The 9,405-nt window shown below is 35.2% G+C and overlaps 1 long non-coding RNA gene across 1 annotated transcript; it reads left to right on the top strand.

The window, feature by feature from the left end:
- The first annotated feature begins 886 nt into the window (after positions 1-886).
- LOC131599063 (uncharacterized) lies at positions 887-2,801 on the top strand. Its single transcript, XR_009282527.1, has 3 exons — positions 887-1,030; positions 1,096-1,216; positions 2,601-2,801. It is a non-coding gene; the product is annotated as an uncharacterized LOC131599063 (long non-coding RNA).
- The last annotated feature ends 6,604 nt before the right edge of the window (positions 2,802-9,405 follow it).

The raw sequence follows: 9,405 nt of genomic DNA, 5'->3' as shown, positions 1-9,405 counted from the left end.
CGGGAATTGGTTTTCGTTGGATGCGAGTAAGGATTGCTAAATGGTAGATTAGTACCATGAATGATGAAGAATGATTCTTGGACGAATGAGTAAAGAGAGTCGGAATCGGGTAAAACTCAGAAATCTATTTGGTATAGATGATTGTGATGAGTAGTCAGAGTAGTGCGGAAAAAGCGGAATGTAACGTGTTGGATAATTACTGGTGTGATTTAAGAGGAGTCAGATAATTGGAATTCAATGGTATAGGAATATGAGTATTGAGTTTCTTGAAGGAAGAGGTTGGTGAAAAGTGTAAGTATTACCTTATCGCTCAGATGGAAAAGCGTGTCTAAGGTTGGTATGTTTGGTAGAAGGGATCCATTACTGTATTGTTGATCAAGTGTGATCATACTATACATTGTGTAATTGTATTACTCGGTGGTTGAGCGTATTGTATAGGTTGTACCTCAATGTTCTGTTGTTGTTAACCTTTTTGGAGATAAAGCGAGTGGTATACTTTTGGATAGTCAAATGCGACGTAAGAACTGGGATTTGAATGTATGAAACATGTTTCCTGTTGGTTATGTCAGATGGATTTTTGGGGATTGACTGATGGTAATGTTAATTGAGAGCTGGAGACTCAGGTAAAGGACTCTCATACGAGCTGGTTACTTGAGGTATGTTTTCGAGGACGAAAACTCTTTTAGTGGGGGAGAGTTGTAACATCCCAAAATTTATTATTTAATTAATTTAATTAAGTTTTAAATTAATTAATTTGAATTAGCGTTTTATTGGAATTATGTGGGAAGAAGTAATAAAATATAGTGTTGGGCCATTGGTGGAGTTAGTAATGTGGGGGTGTTAGTGTGAAGAAGCCCATTACTAAATTATGTTATGTTTTGATAAAATAAGAAAAAGAAGAAAATTGGAAAAGAAAAGAGGAAAACCTAAGAGGAAGAAGGAGAGAACTCATATACAAAAGCCATTTTCGTATTCATGGTGCAGCCTTCACAAAATGGGTCATAACTCTCGGCTCGTAACTCCAAATCAGGTAATTCTCGAAGATTCGGATTCTACACGAAATTTCCTTCGATTTGATATATTAATTAGTGTCAGGGAGGTTCTCGATGAGGGATATAAGCGAGTTTGAAGATGGGAGATTCTTGCTGAATTTGAGGGAAAAAGGGCTTACGGGTTTGGTGAAGAAGAAGGGGAAAAGTCCAGATTTTTGGCTAAGGTAAGGGGGGACTCTTCCGGTTAATATCTTTTATCGTATTATAGATGATGGGACTGATTTAGATGCATTGTTTGTGTCAATTGGTTATATGTTAGGTTGGGGTTTTGGGATGATCTTGATGGGAATTGTTTGACGTGGTGAATTGTATGATTATATGATTGTTATGATGATTGAATGATCCTCTTTGTGTGTTATATTTGTGTTATAACATGTATGTGGCTGATATGGTGGTATTTGAGGTTCATGACATAACTTGGTTTGGTTTTTGGGGATTTTGGGGTAAATCCCGTAATGCTGTCAATCGATGTGAGATCTCTGGTTTTTGCCAGTTCGCGCCGCGAAGGTGGGTGCGCGCCGCGAAGGCGGAGTAATTTTCTCGTTCCGCGCCGCGAACCTGTGTTTGCGCCGCGAAGGCGTGTTTTCTATTCGTTACGCGCCGCGGACTGTGGGTGGCGCCGCGTGCTGTAGCGATAATTGTTTTCTTTGAAAAATGTAAAGATGTGTAACTTTCAAACCGTATGTCCGTTTTAGACGCCGTTTTGGACGATGTTCCTTAAATTGAATGTTCTACCATATGAAATGAATAAAATAATAACAACTTGATTTTATTTTAAAAAGTATCATTTTCTTCAAATGTGGTTTATTCTGGTTTTGCATAGCTGATGAGGTGCAATGGTTGTTGTGTGCATAATTGAATATGTGCAATGATGTATGTTGTGATAATGTGGTTGCTTCTGTTAATTGTGCAAATGGGTGTTGTTCATGGTAAATGTAGTTATCATGTGTTGTAATTGGTGTTTGTTATACATATATTGTTGATGTAAAATATGTATTTTATTATGGTTGAGAAATAGCATAACTGTGTATGGCTATTGATTATTGTGGTGGTTGATGATTATGACATTTGGTTGATTTATGTGGGTGATGAGCATGTTATGGTTGATACATGCATTCATAATCATTATGTGGCTGATCCTTGACGATGGTGGATCAGTGGTAGCTAATTCCCATTGTGTGGAATTAGTGAGTGGGTGTTGCCGTATCCTTGACGATGGTGGATCGGTGAGTTGGGTTATCCCAGATTTGGTACCACATGCATATAGTTGCATTTGCATTAGGCTACTTGTGTTATTATAACATGAATGGAAGATTGTCCAATGTTATAATATGTGATGATTGTATAATGGTTATGATTTGTTTGGATGAATTGTGGTGTTGTCTCTTGGTAATGTATTCTATTTGTTGTTGTGTGTTGATGAATACTTCCTGACAATCTGAATATAATGAAATTGGATGAATAATGTGACTATGACGTGTTATTGTTTATGATTCGATAACATTTGTTAATTGTGAATGAGACTCACCCTTACTTTGATGATTTCAGATTGGTGAGTAGCGGCTTTTGGCTCGGTGAGGATTAGCTCATGAGTCAGTTTATTTGGTATAGCGTCGGTGTCATGCTCTGATATTGTAACACTGGGGGAACGTTAGTTTAGAGTTTATGATGATACTCTATTTTGTTGTTATTGGAGTAACTTTGTGAGATATTGCATAGATGATGTTATGCTTATCTGTTGATTAATGTTCCGCTGTATAGAAACATGAATTTGTTAAATGGATGATTTTCCCCTAAGTGAAGCATGACAATTGATTTATGAAAATTTGGTATAATTGGAATTGTGGCACCCTTGTTTTCATGTTTTACTCTGAGTTACTTTATTAATTTCCGCGGGGTTTAGAAGGGTGTTACATCATGCTCTGATATTGTAACACTGGGGAACGCTAGTTTTGAGTTATAACTTTAATTGTTCGTCTTTGGTTTATTTTATGGGATATGGTATCAAGGATGTTGTGCCTATCCGTTTGATTAATTTTCCGCTGTGTTGACATGAGATGTTGTGAACTATTGATGAATGTTCCTTAGTTGATGCATGACAATAAAGTACGTTATTTTGTGTTTTAAATAGAATTGGGGCACCCTTGTTTCATGTTACTCTGATTATTTATTTAATTTCCGTGGGGTTTAGAAGGGTGTTACAACTAACCTTAATTTGTGTTTGACAATTGATCATCTGACTTCAACTTCACCTTGAAAACCCATCTAACATTAATGGCCTTCTTCTCCTTTGGAAGCTCAATCAACTCCCAAGTCTTGTTACTTTCTATAGCCTCAAGTTTTTCTTTCATGGCCTTCATCCAGGCTTTCTTCTTGAGTGTTTCTTTTGTATTCACAATTTCAGATTCTACTAACATGGTACACTAAATGACTTCTTCTTCTGAGTCTATTCAGGATCGCGTAACATGTCAAATTCTGCAAACCTTCTGGGTATTTGTCTCATTCTTTGTGGTATCTGAACTTGTTATGAATCTTCTATAGAACTTGGACTAGTGGAAGCTTTTGGACCTCCTCCAGAAACACCACCTTCAGAATTACCACCTTCAGAAACATTACTTCCAGAAACATGATTAGCACCATAAGTTTGATCCCCAGAGTCTTTACCACCAAGGTCTGAACTACCTTTAGAGTCAAGATCACTTTCAAAGTCTAGATCACTTCTAGAGTCTCCGTCAAAGTCACCTTCAGGGTCAATTTTAGACTCTAATTCATTGTTAGAGGTTTGACCACCAAATTCTGGATCATTATCACAATCAGATTCACCTTCAGAATTAGAATCATCTTCTAACTCTGACTCGTCTTTAGAACCTACTTCAAAATCAGACTATATCAGCTTCAGAGTCATCTTCTGATTCTGACTCATCTTCAGAATAAAAAATCGTCAATCACACAAGTTCATCATCAGATTCATAATCCATCAATAGCACCGATTCTTCTTCAGAATATCCTCTGGCTATGTTTGCTTCTTCAGACTTCCTTTCCTTGTTTGACCAACAGTCCTTAGCAAAGTGGCCAAACCTATTACAACAGTAACACTAAATCATTCTCTTGTCAAGCTTCTCATTTCCCTTTTGATGTTTCTTCATATCAGAGTAGGAGACTTCTAACTTTTGAGAACCACCATGTCTTTTCTTGGCTTCTGACCAAGACTATTTATGGTCCTTCTTAACAAAAGAAGCTTTCAGAGTCTGCTCTACCTCTCTTTCAGAGGTTCTCTCAATCATACGCAACTCTTGTGCTTCTAGAATGCTTTGCAGCTCTTCAATTCTCATGGTACTCAAATCCTTAGAATGTTCAATAGCTACAACATTGTAATCTAACTGAGGAGTAAGTGATCTCAGTACCTTCTTAATAATCACTTGTTCTGAGAGTGTTTCTTCACAGCTTTCATCTCATTAGTAATCAGAATCACTCTAGAGATGTACTCAGGTACCTTCTCTTTGTTCTTCATGTTGAGATTCTCATACTGCTTATATAGAGACAGAAGCTTCACCTTTTTCACTAACGCGTCACCGTCATAACACCGTACCAGTGTGTCCCACGCAACCTTCGCCGTCGTCACATCAGAGATTTTCTCAAACACGTTCGCATCCCCACACTGATGGATGTAGAACAACAATTTCTGATCCTTCTTCCTCGTTTCTCGTTGCATGTTTTTTTTTGCGCTTCTATTGCATCCGCAACAACCGGTGTGTAACCATCGTTGACGGATCAAGCACATCTTGAGCACCAAACAACACACACATCTGAATCATTCATTGATTCCAATTCTTTCCATAACACACCAGAAGTTTCTTATTCAAACTACTACTTCCACTATTCATCTTCAATATTGTGCAAGAAATCACTCAGATCTCACCAAACACTCGTGTTTTCCGATCCCTCGAAATCAAGAAATATGATTTCCATACGATTTTGATCTTCAATTCACTATGAATTGAATGTATTTGAAATCAAAACAATCACACACTTCACGTACACTCATGTTTCCCTTCCCGTAGATTTAAAACGGAGCTCTAGATACCAATTGTTGGAGCACAGGGTTGAAGATGAAGATGATGGAAGAGAGGAAAATTATAACTAACTTTTACTCATTTCAAAAAGGTTACAAAAAATGATTATACACTATTACAATTGAAAAGCAAAAAATGCAATATATACACAAGTCCAATTAGGTCAAACTAATCAAAAGTCCAACACAAGATCCAAATCAAACTAATAACAAATAGTCTAAATATTCAATTACTCTTGAACAATTCATTAGTTCTAAGTTCACACCGTCATATATGAGCCTCATTGGCCTTATTCGACATACATATTTATAAGTTTTATTATAAAATATTACAAACTTTTGTAAAATACTTAACTTTATAACAAAAGTATTCTTAACTTAAATGTTTTCCTTCACGAAATCCAATATTATTATGTTTTGCTTCTTTAAATATTTATATACCGCTCTCAAGTCAAAATTTGTAGATAGGTCAATGCACTATGTTCAAGACTCTTTTATTATAGTACTAATTACTAGCTTTAAATGTAAATGAAAATTTGAAATATATATATATATATATATATATATATATATATATATATATATATATATATATATATATATATATATATATATATATATATATATATATATATATATATATATATATATATATATATATATATATATATATATATATATATATATATATATATATATATATTTGAAATGATTTATTCTGACCTTATCCAAAATATGCTCTACATTATTTTATATTCTGACTTGATATTTTGTTATGTTTTAGGGAATTGCAATGGTTGGTCTCTCATCCTCACTTCCTCAGCCATAAAACTAAGTCAAGGATTCCCGTAGGGACTTGTGAGGCTTCAAAGAAGATACTAAATGAGAGAGGGATTGGACCAAAACACCACACCATTATTAATGTTCTTATTCACAAGCAACCATTGGAAGACACTCATTTCTCAAGTACTCGATTTCATCACTTTTTCGTGATGCACAATAGCAACATTAGTTACTTTTGTCATTCGTTTTATTTTTATAAGTCAAATAAATTCACAATCACAAATACTATTATTTTCTATGACATTGTTAGCATAATATATTGAGCATGGAGATTGAATCCTAATTATACATTAATTAAAATTATTAATTAAAATTTTAAATAATTTTAAATGATATATATATATATATATATATATATATATATATATATATATATATATATATATATATATATATATATATATATATATATATATATATCCCGTTTCTTATTATATGATTTTCGTGGGTGTTATATCCCTTTTATACATGCATTTTTCAGGATTTAAGCGTTCCTCTTCCACTAACCTTTTTCGACAAGGAGGCTCTCAATCACCTTTGTAGTCCTCCTTCACAAATCCATCATTGTGTCTGGGCTTCATACGGGTATTTCAATACTAGTATGAGTATCATGGGAAAGTGAATTCGGCTTCTCGAGACCTCTTCTTCAATCTTTTTGAAGTGTGTCCTGCTTCGAAGGGTGTCGTTGGTTACGATATATTTTCCCTTTGTTATATATAAAACCGAGTCTTTAAGGTCTATATTAACAGTTGGAAATAATTTAAGCCTAATTACTTCTCGACTAAGCATATTTCTTCTCTTGCCCATGAGGAGTTTTGCATTGTTTCTCCTATTTCTGAATGACGACCTGGTTGCACGGAACGACGACGATTCTGGTCCTTAGAACATTTCTCTGAATGTGCCAAAGTTATTGAATACCTTATGATGCTCTCAATGAGGCCGATAAGGATATGAAGGTGACTATGGTTTTGTTTTTTAATGATGTGATACCTTGCAAGGAAGTAGTGAAGGTTGGTTCCGTGGAGGGGAGGAAATAGGTGTTTGGTAAGTTTTTGCTTCTTATTTATGAACGTATGGGCCTGTTTAGCTTCCATTTTTTCATTACTTCCTCATTTTTCAGATAAGTATAAAAAGAATTTGATCCCATTAGAGCCCGAGGTTATCCCAATTGTCCCGACCTTTTCTAAGGATCGGCCTAAGAAGAAGTGCATCAGGTTCAATGTAGTTACCTCTATTAAAGATCGGGTAAAGAGGACAACACGAGTGAAGGATGACTCTGTGAATGATGTAGTCGGAGGATAACAAGGTGTTTCACCTCGTTAGCTGGTTCTGCTTTTCAATAATATGGGGGATTAAACAGCCTCGTTCCTGTCAAGGATTATGCTTTTGTTTGCTAACTTTCTCCTTCTGTTCGATGTGACTTGGAAAAAGGAGATAGCTATCTATGTGATTTGAGCGGTTGACCAATTAGTTGTTGATCCTGAAGAGTTTTAAGTTCCTTCTGTTATGTCCCAGGAGGGGCATTAGTTAAAGATTCATTGCAACCTTGTTGAGACAATGAAGGTGGGTCTTGAGAAGGATCGTTTAGAACTGCAAGGGTGCATAGAGCGTGGGTTTATCTTATCTAAAGAAAGGCTTCTCCATGGATCCCCAACTGAATTAACTGAGCAGGTAGATAATCTTGAGGACCAGCTTAGGAATATGGAAGATGATTTTTCCTGGGTGAAGTTAAAGTTGAAGTCGTGTCTCTTGTTATCCGAGGTGTTGTAAAAGAGGTAGCCGGATGGGAGGAGATTATGTTGAAAAAATAAGAAGCTCTTCTGAGTCAACTGACTATGCTAGAAGTCCAATATGAGGAACATCCTAATATTGATTCCCTGAAAAAGGATGCTTGTCGGAGCATCTTGTATAAATTAGAATTTCTAGCTCCAGAGATTTTTTACTTTTCGTGCTTCCTTCAAACTTCTCTGATTACTTTATGGTGCATTATTTCATCGAATACACACACACATAATGTTATATGTGGTTATTTTGTATTTTTTAAATACTTTGTTGTATTTAGAATTTTGATTGTTCGCGCTTCGCCTTCGTCTGGAGAGATGTCGTCATGCCTCCATATTTGTACTATGCTCCGCATCGCAGGGGATAATTCCTGACTAAAGGAAGAGGTGTTGAACGAGTGACCTCAAACACAAGAGGGGGGAGTTGTGATTTTAGAAAAGTATGGATTTTTTCCCTTTCTCGATTAAGATCATGTTTGTAATATTTTTGAATAATAAAGCATAGCTGAAATAAAGTAAATAAATTATATTGCAGAAATTTAAAGAGGATAAGGATAGGAAGATTGTACTAGGGAGTTATCCAGGTTTGGCCAAATGTCTGCTTAGTCTAGTCCCCAAGAGTTCCTTTTGATATTTTTCACTATAGACTTGTGAGCTTTTATCAATTATGCCCATGAACCTTAATACAATCTGACCTTTTGAATTTGAAAAAACTTGTTCTCAACCTATGAACGACTTTCACCCAAGATCAAAGTTTTTTATCGCCTAAGCTTCACGAACCAACAACAGAGATCTATGGTTGATCTCAAACAATCAAAACTTAATCTCTTAAAGGTATTATACCCTTAAGAATATCAAAGATAACACAACCACTTAGAAATTATCCTCACAAATAAAATTCCACTCCAAAGCACTGAGGCAACTAAAAATGAAGAAAGAAAATTTCTAGAGAGAGGAGAGAACTTAGAGAAATAAATTCCAAACTAAAATGTAATCATTGAAAAATTTCAAGTGAGGGAGGCCTTCCTTTATATAGTAGTTGGAATCACCAAGAAAGGAAAGAATCCATGGGCCTCATTAACTATTTAATCAACCGGTCTAAACAATTAATTGAATGAATATGGCCTTTATAATTCTCAAAATGGAAGATTGTGATACGTGTCTGTTTCCAATTGTTTAGGTGTTGTAGAAATGTCTTGGTGGTAAGTTTGCTCTTTTCTAATTGATTGGGATAATCGATTCGATTAGACAAAATTTCTTTTTTTGTCATTTCTAGAGCTCCTTAGTTATTTGGCAAAGCTTCCAAGACATTTTTTAAAATTTTTTTATTTTAGGAAAAAGGTTTTAGTGTGTGTATGTGAGTTTCCTTAGTACTTTTAAGATACTACCTTATTTTTACAATACTTAATTCACTCAGACAGACTGACAAGACTTGGTGAGCTTCCATATCTTTATTTTTGTAGACGGTTAACTTTGAGTACTTCATATTTGTTGATAATTAACTTTGAGTTCTACATGTTTGATGATAGGTGACTTTGAGTACTTCATGTTTCTAGGTGCGTTGTTGTCATTAAAACTTGGTTGTTACCACCAATCACATAGATCCACATTCTCCTCCATTTAAATGATGACAATGCAACTCTCACTACTACAAAAC

The sequence above is a fragment of the Vicia villosa genome, linkage group LG4, assembly GCF_029867415.1.
Source record: "Vicia villosa cultivar HV-30 ecotype Madison, WI linkage group LG4, Vvil1.0, whole genome shotgun sequence".
NCBI lineage: Eukaryota > Viridiplantae > Streptophyta > Magnoliopsida > Fabales > Fabaceae > Vicia > Vicia villosa.
This window is presented reverse-complemented; position numbering and strand designations above follow the sequence as displayed.